General features: G+C 36.0%; 1 protein-coding gene across 1 annotated transcript in view; it reads right to left on the minus strand.

Annotated features, from left to right (window-relative positions):
* Positions 1 to 23,977, minus strand: part of Cntnap2 (contactin associated protein 2) — a 2,252,040-nt gene that overhangs the window by 1,796,867 nt on the left and 431,196 nt on the right. The gene's annotated exons all lie outside the window — the stretch shown is intronic.

The raw sequence follows: 23,977 nt of genomic DNA on the forward strand, positions 1-23,977 counted from the left end.
GCAGCTAATAGAGCACTGTGTCTTCTGCACATGACTGTCATAATCAAGTTGCACATCAGTGACTCAGGACTCCCTGTTAAGACTAGAACTTGTTCAGACAGGCACACGTCATATAGAAATAGGAATGGCTTTAGTTAGAAACCACAATTCTATGTTTGCTTAAAAAAAATAGAGAATTAGTCCAGAAATAAGAGTACTTTAAAATGTTCTTAAGTTGAAATAGCACTCTTGAATTTATTTAATATATTTTGTGCAATTACTCATATATTTTAACATGTCAGTATAGGTAGTGAACATTCCATTGTATATTATCTGGAAATATATCATTTACACTATAAATTACATTACTATAGATTATGGTAGTTATTGGTATTAATTATATATTGGTTCCTCTATGAGCCCTCTGAAAAATTAGTCTAAATAACTTAATAATAATTGCCGCAGTCTCCGACCCACAGAGACAAGAACGACGGGGACACCAAGACAGGTTCACACAGCAGCTTCTTCTTTTTACTTGCAGCAAGGGCTATTCTCACACAGTAGCAGCAGCTGACCTCATCTTGCTCCACACCACCTCATCCAATCAGAATCACACACGCTCCAGGCATGCGCTCAGGTCGGTCACAGATAGGCTGACAGATCCGGATCAAGAGGAATAGTCTAAATTGTCAGGCAGCTTAAGCATGCAGTTTCACTACGCATGTTCGGGCAAGGCAGTAAACATGTGGGGTTCACGGGGCCTGGCAATGGGTCAGGGTGCCATCTTGGCCCATGCGACAGCACCCACTTCCCGCAAATAATAATAATAGTTGCTATAAATGAGTTAATAGCATACTCATAAGCATGCATATATAGTTTTTTAAATGTTTTGGCTTTTGGACAAAATATTTGAGCTCCCTTCTGGAAGATTTCACTTATGATAGTGCATTTCTTTTCCTTTCTTCTTTCAAGATTTACTTAAATATACACTTGTATGTATATGTACATTAATATGCATGTACATGTGCATGCACATAAACATGCATATACACATACACATATAAATGAGTTTGGCTGCCAACAGGGGCCAGAAGAGAGTGGTGGATTTCCTGAAGCTAAAGTTACAGATGCTTGTGAGACACCTTGTAGATGTTGAAATCAAACATGGGTTCACATTTCGCACTACACATCCTCTTAAATACTGAGCCATCTCTTTAAACCCTTGTACCTTTTTTATTAAATAAAGGTTTTTCTTGAAATAATTTTGCCAGAGTTTTAAAGAATTTATGATTTTACTTTTATAAGAACAGGAAGAACAGGGGAGGCTTATTTAGCTCTGACACAGCATTTGTAAGTTGCGAACAAAAGCCTGTAAACCACTAAGGTAAATTTAATCTGTGAAATCTTTTCACTGGGGACTTTTATACTGGAATTCATTTGCTATCTGTGGTCATGACATTACATATTTAACTTCTCATAGCTTACTATGAGATTTTTTAGTCATTAGACTTAGCAAAAGTACATTGAGAAAGCCCAAAAGGGAAAACACCAATTTTATAAAACTATTTCATCAATTTAAAATAAAGACCAATCCAGAAATCCTGGTTAATATTATTTCATCACAAACTCATGCACATATATTTACTCAGTTTACACATATTTTATACAAGCACACACAAAGCCACATATGTATACACCCACTAAGAAGATGAGGTAAGATTCACTTCCACAAATCTGATGTGGGCTCAGTTCATACAACCGGACCAACACGATAGCTCAGTGAATAAAAGTACTTCAAACTAAATTCAATCTTTACTCATGATAGTAGAATAGAATCAACTTCCAAAAGTTGTCCTCTGAGCTCCACATGTGTGTGACACACATATGTCCATGCTCATACATGTACTTCATAGAGACACACATGCGCACTAATAATGCTTAAGTATTTTTAACATTTGAATACAGTAAAAACTTTGAGTGTTTCAGTGTTAAAAGGTCAGGTACATGGCATGTGGGTTCATACAATTTTAGCTTTGCATTCCCTATGTTTCTGAATGAATCAAGGCCCAGCAAGCCCACCTGCTCCCCTTCTTATCCAAGGAATCTCACTCTTCCATAGCCACATGGATGCAGCACTTCGTTCATATAATCTTGTACATAGCCATGGAAGTGGGATTTTTTTACTCCAACTGTGGCCATGGGGATTAGACTCTTGGTACTTGGAAAGAATAACGTATCAGGGTCAAGGACCCTATCACTTTCTTTATTGTGCTTCCTCTTGCCTCTTAAGATAAATTCTACTAAGTATCTGCACTGAGACTCATAGTGATTTGCCTGTGTGATGTCCTGAGTGCAATCATGATAAATTTCCCTTCAAAACAGGTATTCATACAGTGATTTTCTCAATCATTTAAGTATAGTGTAAGTATAAAAAAAAGGACAGTGAACAAGACAGGTGAAAGAGGGAGAATTCCTTTTTCCTCCAGTAAACAAGATCTCTGATAGGGTATAAAATCTTGAATGGTAAGCCCTAAACATATATACAAATTAGAAGCACTAAATGGACTCATCGGATTTTATGTATGTATATTACATATATATATATTATATACATATATATATGCATATATGTTACACACACACACACACACAAACACACACACACATATGAAGCAATGATAATTGCAGAAGGTTATAAACCCAAGAGAAGATAGGGGAGGAGGGAGGAATTAGGGAGAAGTGAAAAAGAGGTGCAAATAATGTTCAAATGTATGGAAACCTTAAATAGAATTTAAAAAATATTTTGTAAAAGAATACTGCCTTCCTGACTTAGGAAACCTACATCATTAGGTCGTTTTATTCCAGGGTGCTTTAATCACCAGTCTCAGGATGATGCATATTTTAGTAACTGCATTTCATTTTAATTTTCTGCATTTTAAATGAAATATAATTTTCTTTTCTCATTGAGTATATATATATTATAAATTCATAGCATAAGCAGAATCCTCTCTAACTTTGTGTACTTCATCTTTATTGTTTGTCACCCATATTTCATTCATAAACTTTTGTTTAATTTCTCATTTAAAAAGAAAGGTGATGCAGAAAAATGAATACTTTTCTAGAGGCATCTGTATAATGGTTGTGGTTTTTATGTCTAAGCTCTTAAGCAGTAAAAACAAAAGCAGAAAAAGCATTTTAAAATGCTCACAATTTATCAGATAGATATCTATGTGTCCTGAATCTCTACCAGCCTTTTGATATTGTGATTCTGTCTGAAATGCCAAAAGCATCAAGAAAAAGCTTTTCTGTTTTTTCCCCACTGTCTCCCATACACCTATGGAGAACTCCAGGGTAGAGATCAAAGAGAATCAATCTATCAGAGTGCAATAAGCATTGGACCACATGTCCCCATCAAGTGCAGGGAACTCTCCACAGATCCACACAGTGAGGAGGAGAAAAACCAAGATTGTAATGGAGAGGCATGGGAAGCAAGAAAATCCAAAGAGTAAAAAGAGTTAAAATATCTTCTATGCTCTTACAAAACATTCATAATACTCAACATATTCCATGTTCTTTCTGTGAAGTCGTCCCAAGCCCTGCCTTGGTGTTCTGTCTTGGACTGGACCAGGCTCTTTTCCTTCTTCTCTGCTGCTAAGGTTTCAGAGACCCAGCCTGGCTTTATTCTTCACAAAGCTTTGCTTGTGCATGGTTTAGACAGCTTTTTATTTCTCCCCTCACACACGTTAACAGATAGGCCTGTTCTCCAGCTGTTGTCTCCTGTGCTTGCTTATTATTCTCTCCACATTACCTCCAACACTGAGATTTATTTCCTTTCCCTTTCTCTATGCCTATCTATTATTTTCCTGTGCAGAAAATCATCATCCATTCTTCCTTCAAACACTCAAACTTAAGTTCTCCCAGTTAAGTGCTTTATCTCAAAGGAGAGAAAGTGTACTAAGCAAGAACAGATTGGAACCATCACAGGGCTGCTGGCTGCTTCTTGCGAAGCATCCATTGTAAGTGTCATGGATAATGTCAGGTGACAATGAACCTGCATGGAAAAGTCCCTTTTGAATCAAGTAGAATCACTCTCAGATAAACATAATTGTCTTCATTAGCAGAATCCCCTAAAGTCTCTCTCTCATGATCACTTTAGCCCCGTACATAGAGGGTAATATTTTGACATACAAGGGCAAACAGAAATTGGGGCATTTGGTGTATACCTCTATTTTTAGTACTCGGGAGACAGAGGTTGATGGATCTTTTGCATTTGAGGTCAAACTGATCTACATAATGAGTTCTAAGAGATTCATGGCTATATGGAAACAATGTCTCAAAAAGTGCATATTTTATGAGGTATCAATCTGAATAGCCAATGATACACTTCTGTCTGTAAAGATGTCTTCAGCTAATTGATCTGCAATATTCATTTATCCAGCAACAATGTGCATTAAAGCCAGCCATCAAAGATGCTTGCATTAAAATTTACTTTCTTGTATTTATGTATAGAAGTATTCACCAATAAAGGAAACAACTAAAAAGACCTTTGCAGATAACTAACAATTTATGCTCTTTATGTAGAAATTCTTTGTTAAGATATGTGAGAAGTGAGGCTTTCATATTCTTAATTTATCTCTAAGTAACCCTAAGAGTTAGATGCTCACAGTGAGCTATTGGATGGATCACAGGGCCCCCAATGGAGGAGCTAGAGAAAGTACCCAAGGAGCCAAAGGGATCTGCAACCCTATAGGTTGAACAACAATATGAACTAACCAGTACCCCCCGGAGCTCAAGTCTCTAGCTGCATATGTATCAGAAGATAGCCTAGTTGGTCATCAGTGGAAAGAGAGGCCCATTGGTCTTGCAAACTTTATATGTCTCAGTACAGGGGAATGCCAGGGCCAAGAAGAGGGAGTGGGTGGGTAGGGGAGTTGGGGGAGGGTATTGGGGACTTTTGGGATAACATTGGAAATGTAAATGAAGAAAATACCTAATTAAAAAAAAAAGAATTAGACAGGGGAGCAAGCATATACCTGACATAACACCCTTGGAGCTCCAGGAAGACTCCCCTGTGCTGTGACCCCACCCTAAGAAGAATTTATGTTTACTAGCAAAGACTGGTGGTTCTCTTCTCTTAGCAGTTACTGGAACAGACTCTCCCATTGGCCTGCCTTCTTTCCACTTCTGGTAGAGCCATCTCTTAGCAACTGTTGTCTTGTCTGTCAGAAGTCCCAGTAGCCTTTTCTACTAGTGCTGTGGTTACATCACAGAGTTTGGTGTACCACAGGAGGTGATACCTACAATATTGATGCTCTGTCACCACTAATGACAGTTATGATTACCAGTAATTTCTCATTTTAGCCTGCCTCTCATGGAAAGGCTGAGGGTCATCTGAATCAACCGGTTCCCATGTAAATGACAATATTGGTGAAGTGTTAGTTGAAGGCTTTAAGAGGTGGTGATGATCACTGAAGAATGGTGTACACTCAATAAAATTTAACTGTCTTTCTAAGTAGCATTTCCATTGGATGATTCACGTGGACTTGCATGAGATGAGGTAATACTTTGAAAGCTGTTAGCATGCACAGGATGTGGCACACAGTAAGTGCTCATTGAAAACAGTGGTTATAAGAATTTTCTCCTTATGAGAGAATGATGTCATTCGCTGCATTTTTCCAGTAAAACATTTTACCCTTTTGAAGTAGTTAGCATGAAAGCAGAATTTTCACTAGTTTCTGTTCTTCCTTTTAAGGTTTTACTCATTTTAATATAATCATATAAATATTATGAAAATTTAAAACATATATAAAATAGATAATTGTCAAATCATAGGAGTTTACATTAAACTATTTCATATTTTACAAATAACTAGAGAAGATAATCTTAAAGGCATCAAACCTAAAGTAATTATGAGCAGATAGAGAACGTAAATACACTAATATGAACAGTATATACAAAATAACTGTATAACTCATCTATATAGAGACAGATACTAGACTGATTATCAATCACTCTGAATGTTAAATACACATTAAGTAATTATTTGATCATTTTTAAATGTCTAAGGTGATGGGAACGTTAACTAGCAAACTCCAGCTAGAAGGCTCCCTGTTTCTGTCTCTGTCTCTGTCTCTGTCTCTGTCTCTGTCTCTGTCTCTCTATCTCTATCTATCTCTATCTCTATCTCTATCTCTATCATCTCTATCTATTTCTCTCCCAATCCTTCGCCTATATCCAATCTTTAGGGTTGTCCCTAGTGCTGCAACATAATAGCAGCTGTACCCTTCCCTTTTCCCTATATCTGCCTCATATGGATCCCTAGACCATCCCCCACCTATTTCCCCCTTCTTGATATGTCCGAGCCCCCAGCCCTGGCAAATATTCCCTGCTCAACCACAGACCACATCTGCCAGAAGACCAGATAGGCAGCCTAGAGACCTATTCCACTCTTTTCTGTTCCCCCATACCCAATTCTCAGGAACATCCCTAGTGCTACAAAAGAACTCCTACTGTATACAGCCTCTTTTTGCCCCTGTCCATGCTCTGTATCACACAGACGATCTCTCCTGCCTTCCCCTCCCATCAGCCTCAACAGAAATTCCTCGCAGTAAACACACAGCTGAACAGGCTAGTATTGCAGGTAACACACAGCCAACACATTCTTTAACATTCCACAGCAAGAACAGAAACCAAGGGTCAAAATATCCACCCAAGAAAGAAAAACCCAGAAACCAGTGCATGGACCTTTATTCATCTCCAAACCAGGTACCTATATTCCAGCAAAAAAAAAAATAAAATAAAATACAATCAATTAAACACAGGGCAATATGTCTCCAACAGAGTCCAGCTAAACTACCACAGCAGGCTTTAAATATTCCAACATGCCTGAAGTAAAGAAAAAGGACCTTAAAAGCAAGTCTATGGAGATGATAGAGGTCCTTAAAAAGGAAATGGATAAATCCCTTTAAAAAAAAGTGGAAAGAAATGCATAAAATTGTCCTAAGACCTGTAATTGGAAATAGAAGAATAAGGAAAACACACAAAGGAATTCTGGAAATGGAAAACTTAGGATTGTGAACAGTAACTATAGTGGCAATCTACACCAACAGAATACAAGAAACTGAAGAGAGAATCCCAGACATTGAGGATGCAATAGATCCATATAAGTGAAACAACAATATGAACTAAGCAATACCCCCAGAGCTAGTGTCTCTAACTGCATATGTAGCAAAAGAGGGCCTAGTTGGCCATCATTGGGAAGAGAGACCCCTTGGTATTGCAAACTTTATATGCCCCAGTACAGGGGAACACCAGGGCCAAGAAGTGGGAGTGGGTGGGGAGGGGAGCAGGGCAGGGGGAGAGTATAGGGGACTTTTGGGTTAGCATTTGAAATGTAATTAAAGAAAATATCTAATAAAATAAATAAATAAAAAGAAATGGATACATCGGCTAAAGAAAATGTTAAATCTAAAACATTCCTGACACAAAACAGCTAGAAAATTCAGAACAATATAAAAAGACCAAACCTAACAATAATAGGAATAGAGCTGTAGTTTATAATGAGACCCTTTAAAACCAATTTCTCAAGTTGTGGTGACCTCCACCCATAAAAATCAGTTTCATTGTTACTTCCAAACTGTGCTTTCCATACTTTTATGAATTGTAATGTGTATATATGTGTGTTTTCCAGTGGTCGTTGGTGACTCATGTCAAAGGGTCTTTCAATTCACAACAGAGATTTCACTCACATGGGATAGAGGAAGAAGAATCCCAGCTCAGAATATTTCCAACAAAATCATAGAAGAAAATTATACTTATCTAAAGGAGGCAATGACATAAATGTGGTAGAAGTGTACAGAACAGAAAATAGATTAGTCCAGAAAAGAAAGACCCCTTGTCACATAGTGATCAAAACACATCCAGAACAAAGAAAGAATATTAAAAACTGCAAGGTAAATAAGATCAAGTAACATTTAAAAGCAGACCTGCCAGAAGAACACCTGACTACTTAACAAAGCCTTTAGAAGTCAGAATGCCTTAGACGTTCTGGTGTGTTTCAAATTCTAAGAGACCACAGAAACCAGTTGAGATTACTATACTGGGCTGGAAAACTTTCAATCGCCATATATGGAGGAAATAAGAAATCTCATGATAAATCCAAATTTAATCCATTTCTACCTACAAATCCAGCTTACAGAACATTCTAGAAAGAAAACTCCAGCCCAGAGAGGTTAAATACCACCATGAAAATGCAGGAAATAAATAATCTCACACCAGCAAAAAAAAAAAAAAAAAAACAATAAAAAGGGAAGCACACTCACATGTGTTCCACAACCACCACCACCACCACACCACCACCATCACCACCACCAAAAAGAACAACAAAACCAATAATAGGAATTGATAATCATTGCTCATTGGTATTTCTCAATATCAATTGTCTCAAATCTACAATAAAATGTAGCAGAATGAATATATGAAAACAGGATCCATTCTGTTTCTGCACATGATAAATATACCTCAACATTCAGGATAGATATTACCTTAGGGTAAAGAGTTGGGAAAAGATATTACAAGAATCTAAACATAAGAAGTAAGCTGGTATAGCCATTTTAATTTTTAACAAAATAAACTTCAAACCATAGTAAATCAAATAATATATGGAAACTATACATAATTATCAAAGGAATACCCAAGCCATATGAAGGCTAAACAAAGAAAGAATTATAAATGTTTACCTCATGAACATCAATGCAAAAATACTCAATAAAATACTTGTACATTAAATCCAAGAACGCACCCAAAACATCCTCTACAATAATCTAGTAGTAGGCTTCATCCCAGAGAAGCAGGGTATGGTTCAACATATAAAAATTAATAAATGTAATCCATCATATATACAACCTGAAAAAACATGTGATCATCTCATTAAATGCTTAAAAAGCTTTTGACAAAATCTAGCACCTCCTTATGATAAAAGTGTTAGAGAGATTAGGAATACATAAATATACCTAAACATAACTAAGGCATAATTTACAGAAAGCCGATAGCCAACATCAAATTAAATGGGAAAATTTTTCAAACAATTCCCCCCCAAATCATAAACAAGTCAAGGTTATCCACTCTCATCCTACTATTCAGTATATTACTTCAATATTTTCAAATATATTCAATATAGTAATTATAACGGGAGAAGCAAGACAACTGAAATATATCAAGGGAATACAAATTGGAAAGGAAGAAGTCAAAGAATCTCTATTCACAGATGATATATTAAACATAAGTAAGTCTACAAATTCCAACAAGAAAACCTCCAGCTGATAAACACTTTCAGCAAAATAGCTGGGTACAAGATTAACTTACCCTAGTCAATAGCCCTCCAATATATAAATAACAACTAGAGTGAGAAAGAAATCAGGGAAACCACAGTATTCATAATAGCCTCAAGTAATATAAAATATCTTAGAGTACTTCTAACCAAGTAAGTGAATGAACTGTAGGATAATAACTTAAAGTCTTTGAACAATGAAACTGTAAAGATATAAGAAGATGGGAAGACCTTTTTATGACCATGAATCAGTAGGACTAACATAGTAAAACTGGCCAATGATTCAATACAATCTCCATCAAAAACTAAGACAAGTTTTTACAGATCTCAAAAGAATAATTCTTAACTTCATATGGAAAAGCAAAACCCCACGATAGCTAAAACTATCCTGAATAATAAAAGAACTGCTGGAGGTATCATCATCCCAAATGTCAAGTTGTACTACAGAGTGATAGTAATAAAAAACATAGTGTTTTGAGATAAAAATAGACACATTGATTAATGGGATCAAAATGAAGACCCAGACATAAATCTACAAACACAGAACACCAAAAAGTCAGAATGAAAACAAAAAAAAAAAAAAAGAAAAAGAAAAAACAAAAACATCTTCAAAAAATATTGCATATATACACACACATATATAAATGGATCCATATATAGCATCCTGTACAGGTAGATGAAAGATGAAAGATAAAAGACTTCAACATAAAACAAGACACACTGAACCTGACAGAAGAGAAAGTAGGGAATAATCTTTGCATTGGTAGAGTACAGAACCGGAAGAGTGCACACTCTAGGTCAGCAATTATTAAATGGGACCTCATGAAATGGGACCCGTAAGCAAAGGACACCGATAAGGCAAATTAGACAAAGTGGCAGCCTCAGAAAGAAGAAAGGTGTTGTTGTTGTTGTTATTTTCCAACTTCACATCTGATAGAGGACTAATACCTAAAATGTATAAAGAATTCAATAAAATAGTCACCGACAATCAAAATAATCGAATTAAAATAGGATCTGATCTAAACAAAGTACTTGATAGAGCAATCTCCTGAAAATCTCTTAAAGAAATGTTCAACATCCTTTGTCACCAAGGAAATACAAATCAAAACTACACTGAGATTCTATCTCATACTTATCAGAATGTCTAAGATCAATAAAACAAGAGACAGATCATGCTGGGAGGGATATGGAGCAAAGGGGTCCATCGCTGGTGGAAGCACACATTTTACAACCACTATGGAAATCAATATAGCAGCTGCTCAGAAATTTCACAATCTACTTCAAGATGCAACTATGCTTCTTTCAGGCATATACTCAATGGATGCTCCAACTAAAGGACACTGGCTCAATTATGTTTATCATAGCTTTATTCATAGTACCCACAGATTTGAAACAAAGTAGATTTCTGTCATCTGAAATACAAATAAATAAAATGTGGTACATTTACACAATGAAGTATTACTCAGCTGTTAAAAAAATGACAATATGAAATCTGTAGGCAATGGATAGATCTTGAAAAAATTCATCCTGAGTCAGGTAGGTAATTAGGACCCAGAAAGACATATGTGAAATGTATTCACTTTCAAGAGAATATTAGCTATTAAGTGATAATCAAGCTACAGTTCACAGACCTGGAGAGGTTAGATAATGAGGGTTCTTAGGTGGCTCTAAGTTTTCCATGGATCTTCCTGGGAATAGGAAGTAGGGGAAATAGAATAGATTTTGCAGGTGGTCCAGGGCAGGCAGGGTAAGTATAGAAACAGGAAGGATTAGCCTGGGGGCTGGGGCTTGACACTTATGGATACAAAGAGAAAACAAGAGGACAGACACCTGGAACTGGGAGGAATTTGTGGGGTAGTATGGAAATCTATTGCACTGGAAACTTCTTGGAATCTATGAGGGTGAGCTTAGTGAGGACTCCTGCTAATGAGGGTATGGAGTCTGAATTGGCCATTTTTGTAGCCAGATAAGCCTTCTGGTGGTGGGCCTCAGGTGGTATTTGGTTAAATTCTTGTCCAAGGATGTGCTAAAAAGATGCTCAAAATGCCCAGGCTGTTGCTAGGGCAGAGGCTCCCTCTTGGAAAAGAGAAAGCAGGCCCCATTGCTGAGGACAGCATCCACACAGCTCACTAAACACAGAGGTTGAGTTGGTGGTAGCATGGAGCCTTCACCCCTGCTTTCTAATTGCTATGGGAAGGTACTCTGCAGGCTAACTCTACACCATCCCAACCATAAAACCTTTGTTCTAAAATCTGTCCTGCTTGCAAGATGTGCTGGAGCACAAGTACAGAACTTGTGGGTGTGACCAAAGTCTGGTTTAAATTGTGGCCCAATCCACAAGTGAGAGTCCATGCCGAACACTGCCTGGATGGTCAGGGCCTAGAGACTAGATAGTCCACAGATCTAGAGTAGAATAAAATATGACTGGAAAAGCAAACAAAGAAACAACAACAAGCTAAAACAAAACAAAAACAAATGAATAATTTCTAATAGTATTCTGCTATAGTCATCTATCTATGCCTCATCCTTAGAGAGACTTCCTCTGGCAGCAGTTGAGAGTAGGTGCAGAGGCCTACATCTAAACCTTATCTGGAGAGAAAGTCTAAATTGGAGTTCTCCATTAGATCCTTCCCTTAAAAATCTGGTAATCCCTTGAAGAGGGAAAGGAAAGATTATAGGAGTCAGAGGCAACCAAGGACACAGGAAAAACTTGCCCTCTGCATCAACTTAGCAGGGCAAATAGGGGCTCAGAAACCAAAGTGGCAAGCCCAAGGCCTGCATGGTTCTGCACCAGGTCCTCCTCTTACATGTAATGGATGTGTTTTGTGGGATGCCTCAGAGAGGTGGCAGTGTGTTTCTGACACTTTTTCTGCCTGCTCTTGGGTCTCTTTTCCTTCTATTGAGTTGCCTTGTCCAGCCTTGATATGAGGCACTCTGCCTTGTCTAATTTTATCTTGTTTTGTTTTGTATTCATTTGTGGTGTTTTGTTGTTGTCTGTTAGAGGCCTATTTCTTTCTGAAGAGAAATGGAGGAGGGGTGGATCTGCTGGAGCGCAGAAGTGCTGGGAATTAGAAGGAGTTGAATGAGGGGAAACTCTGGACTGGTATGAGAGAAAAATCTATTTTCAATAAAAAAGAAAGCCTTGTCATGAATTTCCTGGCTTCAATGTATCTAATACTTTTTGAAAAGTGAGTATTGTAAATTGCTCCGTGTGTTTTCATTTCAACATTTCCATTGCCAAATGTAAGATACAAAATAAAATCATTCCCATCTGCTTTTATATCTAAAATATATTGTTATCTATATTGTTATTTTTCTTTTCTGGAGAGATATATGTTCAAGAACAAAGAAAGAAGAAAATATATTTGAGAAATAAAAATGGCACAATGTTAAAAATTTCATACCAAAAGAAAACTTGTCATATTGTGCTTTCATCTATAATAATACAAATCATACATACAGTTTCATTACCCTATTGAACCAAAGAATTTTTAGTATGGCTAAGTGGAATGTTTTAGAAAATACTGTCAGGTCCAAGATGCATATTTTGATGAACCACCAAGTACGGTTTCAAGGGAAAATTTGTTAGTGTAAAATAGAATGTGTATTTCAGGACTGGCTTAGCCCACCCACCTTCTCCAAAAAGCAGAGGTCCTCTGTGGTAGCTTTGGAAACTAGCAGAGTAGGAACACAATCTTAATGCTTTAAGTCACTGTCAGTTCTTTCAGATATGATACATTTTAGGAATTGTCATAAACTTCCATTTAATTCTGTCAATGTCATATAAACTTGCTACGAGCTTATAGACAGAGATATAATAATGTTCTACTAAAGCCAGCCATTGTTAGAAGTTGTCATCCAAACTGTCCAAACTCAAGAGTTAGTGGAAGAAATACACAAAATACTGAGCATAATATAAAATGTCCTGGTAACTTCCACATGTTATCTCAAGAGCTATAGATAATAACAATATGATCTGATAAACGAGCAGTATTTTCTCAATTCAAATAATTTAAACATGAATTTGGGTTTAAGACTTAAAAGTCATAAACAGAATAATGTCATTAATAATAATGTAGTCAGATAGTGGGGGAGCGTGACTTTAATCCCAGCACTTGGGTGGCAGATGCTGGTGGACTTCTGAGTTCGAGGCTAGCAGCCTGGTCTAAAGAGTCAGTTCTAAGATAGCCAGAGCTATGTGGAGAAACCCTGTCTTGAAAAGACATAGTAGTAATAATAATAATAATAAACCCAATAATGTCAATGGTTAATGGTGTTGTGATATCATATTTTAAGATTAGCAATGCTGTGTCCAGTTGCTTTTATAAGCTAGTCTGAGGTACATGGAAGTAACAATTAGGGATCAGTTCTTGTGCTGGGTGATTCAGAGGCTCTTTGAATAGATGTGGTATATACCTGAGTGTTTTCAGCTTATCGCCCAATCAAGACCTAAGAAAACAGTGATTGTGTGAACAGTTATTCAGCTGCTACTGAATAACTAACTTGAATAATAATTTCTAATTATTAGTTAGCCATTCAAAAGTAAGGTCTGTTAGGGAGAATGGCAACAGACAATAGTCTTCTTATGGAAAAAAATGCAATAGTGGTAAAATTAAATGAAGAAAGGAGGAGGAGGAGGAGAACAAGAGCAAGAACACCAACACAAACAAAAATAATAACAATAAAAGCAACAACAGTTACAAGAATGGGGGACAATATGGGCATGGCTTAGAATCTAGCTCAGGAGGTAAAGTCTCCATCACTGGACAGAACAAAACTCCTGCGGTTTATTTTATGACATTCAAATGTTTTTCACCTCTTCACCTATCGTGTGTGTGTGTGTGTGTGTGTGTGTGTGTGTGTGTGTGTCGTTAGAAATGTGAAGCTAAACTTAAGTATGCATTTAAGTTTCTGCGATTTCTCTGTTTTACAAGGTGTCCTGATTAATGTCTCAGGAAATCTTTTGGTCATAATGACTGATGATGGTGCTTGCTGGGTTTATGGAGCGTTCCTCTGATCACTGAGATTGTACCGCTCAGCAAAATTCCAATATTTGCTTTTCAGGAATAAATGATCATTTTTTTTCTGTGGTTTGTATTTAATTAAATCTGTTGCTGGCATTTGTGACTAAATTGTAAATGCTATTATATTTTTGAAATTTAGAATTGTGCAATTTACACATGTAAGTCCAGTAATCTTGTGACAGTACATTTCTCTGTGTGTGTGCCTCTGGGTCAGTGTCAGCTTTGCATTTGGTATATAGTTAAGACACTAGGTTATGAGAAGATTTTGAAATCACAGCTTAGGCTTGGCAAAGAGAGCCCTAACATTTTCTACACAAACAACTGAAATGCCAGAGCAGAGCCTGGATGACAGAACTTTTCAACTAAAATGTGATTTGGCTCAACCGGAGTTCACTGTATGAGTTGAAGAAAATTTGACCAAGAAATAAAATGGTCTCTGCAAAGAATCAGGGAAGCTGAAGAGAAATTTAAATGACTTAGGTGGATGACTTTAGCTGCACATTGGACAATTAAGTGAGCATAATGATTACGATTTGAGCATCTATTGAAGAATAAAGACCAGTTACCAAGTGAGTTTTTTTTTTTTAAGCTATTTAAACACAGGACTAGAAGAGGCAAGCATTGATATTAAAGGGAAATTTTGAGTTGTGTTTATGAATTTCTTCAAATGAAAAACAGGTTTTTATTTATTTATTTATTAAAGTACTTAGACCTGTATGAGCTATTTCTTTCTTTCTTTTCATTTATTTATTTATTTTCATTCATTATTTATTTATTTATTTATTTATTTATTAGATATTTTCTTTATATACATTTCAAATGCTATCCTGAAAGTTCCCTATCCCTCCCTCCGCCCTGCTCCCATACCCACCCACTCCCACTTTTTGGCCCTGGCATTCCCCTGTATTGGGGACATGTAAAGTTTGCAATACCAAGGGGCCTCTCTTCCCAGTGATGGCCCACTAGGCCATCTTCTGCTACATATGCAGCTAGAGATATGAGCTCTGGGGGGTACTGGTTAGTTCATATTGCTGTTCTACCTATAGGGTTGCAGACCCATTCAGCTCCTTGGGTGCTTTCTCTAGCTTCTCCATTGGGGGTCCTGTGTTCCATCTTTTAGATGACTGTAAGCATCCACTTCTTTATTTGCCAGACACTGGCATAGCCTCATAAGAGACAGCTATAAAAGGGTCCCTTCAGCATAATCTTTCTGGCATTGTGCAATAGTGTCTGGGTTTGTTGGCTGATTATGGGATGGATGCCCAGGTGGGGTAGTCTCTGGATAGTCCATCCTTTTGTCTTAGCTCCAAACTTTGTCTCTGTAACTCCTTTAGAACACATGCTCCACTATGTTCATAGAAGCCTTATTTATAATAGCCAGAAGCTGGAAAGAACCCAGATGTCCCTCAACAGAAGGATGGATACAGAAAATGTGGTACATTTACACAATGGAGTACTACTCAGCAATTAAAAACAATGGGTTTATGAAATTCTTGGACAAATGGATGTATCTGGAGGATATCATCCTTAGTGAGGTAACCCAATCACAAAAGAAGTCATTAGATATGCACTCACTGATAAGTGGATATTAGCCCAGAAACATAGAACACACAAGATACAATATGCAAAACCCAAGAAAATCAAGAAGAGGGAAGACCAATGGGTGTATAGGTTTATATTTATTAATAATATTTGAATATATCTACACATTAAAGTCTTATTATAGTGCAACTTTTTGTTACATCAGAGGATAATATAGTTGTTAGAAATTTCTCCCACTTTAGTCTAGTGTTCTGGAAATTTTGGCAATCACAAAATCTGGGAAACGGCCAGCACATTGATGATCAAGACCAGTTTCTTCGTTTTTCACATGCTTTTCAACACATCGGTAGTTGGCTTTTGCCCTATTCCTTGTTCTGGAAAACTCTAATCCAGTCTTCATCTGTCACTCTTTATCTTTCCAGTCAACATTTTAACAGTAGGAGTGAGGCACTTGTTTTTTTAAGATGTTTGGAGAAAATCCTTGCTTGCAATGCAGTTTTTATGTGATAGTGAAGGCTAACTGTGAGGAGGTTAAGAGCTAAGTCTCCATTCATGCGTTATGGATTCCTCTCTTAGTGTTTGCTTTCTTTTCTAAGTTGGTGAAGAGAATTCAGGTGCTCTCGGCAGAAATGAATACCTCTTCAAACTGGTGCTTCAAATACTTAACATAGGTTGGAGGAGGGACCTGTCACCTGGCTGAGAGCAGTGACAGAGAGGAGGGGCTCTTGCAGTAGCTCTCTTGCTATTTTTTTTTCACAGTCTGGAACCAAAGATACAAAAAGCCACCAATAATTTAATGCTTTGAGAACACTGACAGGAGCTTCTTGTCATCTAATTGAGACAATTTAACTAAGAATCTCTTATATACTGAATATTAAGAATAATTTTATGGGTGGGAAGATAGATCAGTTGCTAAAGTGCTAGCTATGCAAGCATGAGGACTTGAGATCAGTGTTCCAAACTGACAAAAACGAAATTCAAAACAAAACAAACAACAACAACAGCAGCAGCAACAAAACAGACATAGTAGCATGCATTTGTAATCTCAAAACTGGGAAGGGAGACACAGGCAGATTGCTGGAACTCAGTAGCTAGGCAGCCTCTACTCTGTGGAAAGTTCTAGGTCATGACCATTAAACAAGGTAGATAGACCCTGATAACTACATCCTCTCTCCTCCTCTCTATCTACCCCCTTATGGTGTCTTCAAATAAGCACACTGGTGCCAGCTATCAATTGCTTCTGGTTGCTAACATTTGGAGGGTAGCAGAAGTACTATGGTAAATCTTCAAACATGATTGACTTTTTATTGAGTCTGTGCAAAGAAACCATGTATGTTGTGGTGAAACATTTATATTCTCACAGCATATCCCATTTCTGTATATGTCACTTCTTTCCATGACTCATTGGCAGGCCTTGACTTGCAATTTTCTAAAGTCCTGTTCTGTCCTATGAATCATTTCTTCATTCTCAGAGAGCCAAGTCTAAATGAAAATTGTTGAAGTTTGAATTTTATTATGTGTTGTAATGTTAAATATTGTCCCCCAATGCCTTGTTGCTCCCAGGTGTAAGAGAATCCCCATGTACAATGTGACTTTGCTCCTTAACTTAAAACTATTGGTTAAATAAAGATTCTGACAGCTAATATCTGGGCTGAAGAGACATAGGGGAGTTTGGGGTTCTTGAGCTTGGGGTTCTTGAGCTCTTCTCTGAAGAGACCATGAGGAAAGACAGGAAAGTGAAGAGAGAAGACATCATCAGGTAAGAATCATAAAATTATGACCATCATGGCTGGATGTTGGAGTTAGGAACATCCCAGACAAAGCACAGCAAATCATATAGTGGAGTTATTGGCAGAAAAATAGACCTAACAAATAGAGGACTGCTATCTGCCCATCTCTAGTGGTGATAAACTTAACAATCAAAGTTGGGGTAAATGCCCTGGGTTGAGATTAAATTTTTCCACAACAGAAAATAAATTAACATCCACAACTTCACTGGGCTACAACTTTTTGTAATAGCCTACGGCTATTTTATCCTAAAACCCAAATGATCAATTTGAAGTTGATCACACTTTAAATGAACAACCATTCATCTATTAATCATTAAGGTATCTCAATATATGAATTTGAAAGATCATTACTTTAATTGGGGTGAAATTTGGAAAAAAAACTCATTTCTATATGTGGTATTGAGCTTAGAAATTAATTATCCTTGGTACAGATATGTGGTCAAAGGTTTATCAACATGAAACAAAATGCTACTTCTAAAGTCATCTTATTTGTGTCTTCTCCCCTCTGCGAATTGGAAATAGAAACTAGCCATCAACATTGTGTGATTGGTTGCATTTTAATATTCCAGGTCTCATACTGGCATGTAATAAACACATCATTAAAATATTCATGAATAATCAAATTTAATGTCACATATCCAAGAAAAGACCATTTGATCAGGGGCAACATCAACTAATTTCTGTATTTGTTTATAGCGCACTGTGAAAGTGGAAGTAATCAGAATGAACAAACCTCTCAAATGATGTGTGAAACACACAGAATTCATGCTGCCTTGCATTTGAAGTAGCGGAGAATAAAGAGAAAATATTTCCTTAAGATGTAAGGAAAATGAACCTGATCAGTTTATTTTAAAGCTCTGGACATTTTGATCCAATGCTCATCCTCCACATTGCTTGTCAGTATTCTTCCATCTGAAGATTAGACAGAAGGTACTCCTGATTTTTTTCAAATACTCTGAGCTTGGGTTTCTCATGTATATTGATTATCAGAAAATCGTGTTTGGACAACTGATTTCCCTGAAAGTCTGAATATAATTCAAAATATGTAGAGCAAAGTTAATTAGGAGTCAACAACACAAATAAATGTATATATTTATTGTTAAGCTGTATCTGACATCTTGAAAGGGGACAGGTGTCCTTCATTCATAGAAAGTTAGAATATCTCTGAATTTCTCCAGGGAGTGCTATGGATACTAAGTCAAATTCATTGTAAGCATCTTGCTAGGTGTCATAAACTGTCCACTATTTCTTTTAAGGGGTTTGCTATTGTCACCATGGATTCTCCTTAATATTTAGATTTACAACTGTACCTCAACATGAAGTATAAACACAACATAGTCCCAATCACAAAATGAGATAGGGTTCCACAGATGGATCACAGGATTCAAAGGAGGAACACTACAATCTCTCAGGAATGGTAACTGATGGAGGCTCCAGCATGTTGGGCTCACATCTACCTCCACTTGCACGTACATCCCACTGCAAAGATTCATCATAGAACTTATTGCACAACTAATTTTCATCCAATATGTGGGTGGAAATAGCTGAGGAAATTTTGAGGTTGCAAACAGCTGACCGTACCTTTCTGAAGCACTGTCCCCCTCATACCAATGTTTGATCAAGGATTTTTTTTAATTTATTTTTCCCTAAAGGTTAATGTTATCAAAATTAGAATGCTGTGCAGATAATGTCATGTACAGTTTATTATGGAATTATAAGATGACCTATCATGTAGCTTGTGATTAACTTCACACTAACATCAGAGCCATATGGTAGCCTACCCATTTACTGAACACAGCTATCTTCTTGATGTCATTACTGGGAGTTAATTTGTGATTTGGCAGAAATGCTGGAGAGTGGTATTTCTCAGACACAGACTTTTTTAACAAACAGAAATGCATTAACCTGTTAATTTTCACATCCACATCGTTGAATTCTCAGCAGAGCCTTGCTCTATAGCCAAAAGGCACCAGCCCCTCACACTTTTAACTTTAATAAGAGATGTGGAAGGATCTGGTGGAACACCTCTTTCAGCTTGGCAACTGTATTCAAGTCCCCAGATCCTTTGAGCCCCACTCAAAGGAAAGGAAAGGAAAGTGCTTAACTATGAAACCAGAGGCAAATTTCTAATTAAAAAGGAGTGGAGAAAGAAAGGTTCTTTCATTTCAAACACTTTGTTTTTGTTAAGATATAAACAAAAGGGAGGCTTTCTTCAAGTTTGTTGCTCTTTTGGTCATTTTTCTTGTGTGACTATTTACTGATTTACAGATTTACCTATATTTGTAGTAATTAAATGGACATGTAAATTGAATCTTAACTGAACAAAGTTCCTAATTCAAAGAATAAAAACTATCGAAGTATAAGTTATATTATTACATATTATTTATCTTGTTGTTATGAATCCTGAGTTCTAGTGAATCTTAACATAGCTTTCAATGATAGTGCCATAAATTACAGTTACATTTTTATGACTATGTATTTGTAGTTTTGTATTTTAAGTTATATTCAAAAATATCATGCTGAAATATAAGCAACCATTTATTGATAGACTGCAAGTTTTATACCAGCAAATGGGTTAGTTTTAAGGATATTTTCAAACTCAATTTGAAACGAAAATAATTTTTGTGTGAATAGAATTTTATTAGGAGGATACAGGACCTCAGGTTACAAAGATGTTCATTATGGAAATGCTTAGTTAACAAAGAATATTTAAACTTGGGACAATATTTTATGATCAATGTAGCTCTATATGGGTTTGTTATAAACTACCAGCTGGTTTTTAGATTCTGAGGAAATCATTAAGAATTGGCTGGGTTCGAGGGAACTACAGATTTTTGAGATATGATAGTGTGGTACCAGTTCTTTTCAGAACTATGGAGGCACCACCACAGCTGTTTTACATATATTGATAAGTACATTCTTGAATAATTGGGCAAATTATACTCTGCAATTGATCATAAACACACGAGAGAGAGAGAGAGAGAGAGAGAGAGAGAGAGAGAGAGAGAGAGAGAGAGAGAGAGAGAGAGAGAGAGAGAGAGAGAGAGATTCAAAACCACATATATTAGCATATACATGATACATATGCTTTCCAAAACCAACTTAGTTGCATAGAAAGAAGGAAGTGGTAGAATCTGGCAAAGGTTCATTTTGCCTCCAAGAAACTTTCAGAAAGAGGAAAAATATGTTCTAAATTTTCAAATGGAATTTTATTTGAGTGCTTTTAAAACATATGGACCTCACTAATAAAATTGGTGAGAAGGATATAACTATACATGAACAATATGCTAAAGTATCAAATTGCAGACTGCACAGACCTAGGTGTTACTTGTCACATGTTTAGTTCTGTGGTTAAAATATTCTGTTCTCAATATTAACCAAGTCATTTATCTAACTTTTAAAAAACATGGAATAATATATTTCACAAACTTGGACTATCAGAATGTTTTACTCATAATTTCAATAGAACCTAATAGAAAACATTTTTTTTCTTGCTCTGGTACAAAATTGCTTTGCATGGAATTATTAGTTAGCTTTTGTCTGGTCTACTGTGCTACTACATACAGTAATATGTGTCCATATTATATTAACGATCCAGAATCCATTTAACTGAACAGAATCAACCCAGAAATTAATTAAGCATCAGCATTGTCTTTTGTAGTTGCAGATGATTTGATAATTGGATCTGCAGTGACTTCCATGTCTAACTGCACTAATATGCTTATTATACATGTCTCTATGTGTAGTAAACATATTGGTATGTGTCTTTAAAAAAATATTCACACACAGGACTCTATAACACAGGTAGCAAGAGAGTGAGACTCTCCTAAATTATATTATGCTAATGAAAATAAAAAAAAAATTTCATTAGGATTTACAAACGTTTATGTTTTTGACCAGCTGTTATTCCTTGAGGCTTATTTTGGTATGTGCAAATGTTCTCTACTGTCAGGTAGGTCCTAACCAGATATGCATTTATCATTCTGTAAATATTTAATTTTTACTAATCATATGTCTGTTGTAACTGTATATTAAAGTGCATGATTTCAGCTTATTCCTCATTTGTTATTTCCCCCACAGGGTTTTATTTCTGTTTTCCCTTACTATTCTTAAGTATGTGTTTTACATGTTTATATATTTCTATGGAAGTCTCTTCCATTTTCCCACCATGAAATTGCATAGTTTTCCTATCGGTTGAATGTTGGAAATAGTTGAGCTTTTCTCCCCACTGAGATACACTTATTTGGATTAAATTCGTTATTAATGATTAACATGAACACACTTAACATATGTACAATATCACACCCCTTTTGATGAATAATACCCAAAGCAAATGTAGGTATGTGTGTGCAGTTCAGAATATAAAGTCTCTTTTCTCAGTGCTGCATAATACATTTACTTGTGCTACATTTTAAACATTGGCCCTCCATCAATGGCTTCTTCTAAGGCTAAGTGATCCTGGGCTGGTTTGACAGCCCCAGCAGGAAACCTCCTTTCACGTCAGCTATCCTTACTCTTTATGTAATTCTCAGATAGTATAGTTAGGGAGAAACAGGAAGAAACATTCTTCATCTTAAGAATTTATAATACTCTGTCTTGTTTCATACAGAAATGCCATATTTTGATGAGAAAATGATCTTCACACAGTATAACCATATTATTCTTTTTTTTTTTTTTAATTTTTGAGACAGGGTTTCTCTGTGTAGCCCTGGCTGTCCTGGAACTCACTTTGTAGACCAGGCTGGCCTCGAACTCAGAAATCTGCCTGCCTCTGCCTCCCAAGTGCTAGGATTAAAGGCATGTGCCACCACGCCCGGCAACCATATTATTCTTTTGCTAACATAATATTAGGAATTTTAACTGTCCAAAGCACTACAAAATTCCCTAGCAACATGCAAATAAGTATCTTTTACTTGTGCTCATATTTGTGATAAGAAAAAATGAGAGTAAATGAAATACAAATATACTTCTTACTCCTTTACATTTTATAAATGACAGCTTAAGAATATATCTTAGAAAACACAAATAATTATTACCTTAGTAATCTGTTACTATATCGGTAAAGGTATATGTAGATTAACATTCTGCCAAACTTACATAAATGAAGGCTCAGAGAAGTCCTTAATGTTCAAAAAATTATTAATAAAGTTTTCAGCTATGTTACATTATTTTTTACTTCTAAGGCATATTTGTCTTGTTTGTAATTGGGGATATGTAAGCATAATTATGCACTTATGTATAGCCTTGGTTAATAAAATATCTGCACATTACAAAGATTCTCAAAATCCCTTATTACCTAGGTACCTAAATGTCATATGGGTTTATCTTCAATGGTTGGGGTTGTGAGTCAAAAAATGTTTCTGTAGTTCTCACAAATCTTAAAAATTGATAGATGCTTACTTCTATAGCAATCCTTGATTTTTTTCATAAATGTCACTGATAATCAAACTTTTGAAAAGCAGTAAGAATGACATTACTAATATGAATAATAAAATTTAAGTATTGCATTCCCATCAGCATCTTAAGATGACAGTGAATATAAAGACATAATATTAATTTCATGTATAAGTTCCCATATTTCTTACTACAAAAATAAGATTTACTGAATTCTTTAAGTCTTAATGTAAAAAAAATCACAATTTTAAATATATATTTGACCATGCCACGAATTTGACTATATGCAGTACACCATTGCTTTTATTTTTAAACTTGTTTTTTAATATTTATAGGTTCTCATACTTGAGTAACCTGTAAATAGAATAATAAATTTAGGTATAAGTAAGTTATTTGCGCACCAACCTTTTTGTATTTTAAATTTAATATTATTAATTAACATTTTGTGCATCCAACAATGAAGGAATTTGCTTAGAAACATCATGCAAAATACTGTGTGAATAAATGTTAATTATTTACCAAAGTGAAAATTCATGATTGCCAACATGTTCAATGTTAGTACCTATTGTTTTTGATGATGGCAGTTCATTTGTCTCTGATTTGTGTATATGCAAATGTGAAAGACACTGCTTCAATTAGATAAAGCAGCAAGAGTTTGAAGCACCAAAGCCAGGGCTCAAATTTGAAGGAAATATAATGATATTTTTCAGAAGAAATACGGAATGATTCATCCATTTCCTATCTAGTATACGATAGATAAACAACCTTTCATTATTAAATATGTAGCTCATGAGTATTCATTGTAAGTGTGGCTCTGCAGCTAATAAGATAGGGTTCTTTTGCAAGCAGAAGTTCCCAGGAGCATTTGAGCTTTTGTTAGTGCTCTGGGAATAAATTATGTCTTTGTAGGAGAATTCATT

Source organism: Mus caroli, unplaced genomic scaffold (genome assembly GCF_978045245.1).
Source record: "Mus caroli unplaced genomic scaffold, Mus_caroli_1 scaffold_7, whole genome shotgun sequence".
NCBI lineage: Eukaryota > Metazoa > Chordata > Mammalia > Rodentia > Muridae > Mus > Mus caroli.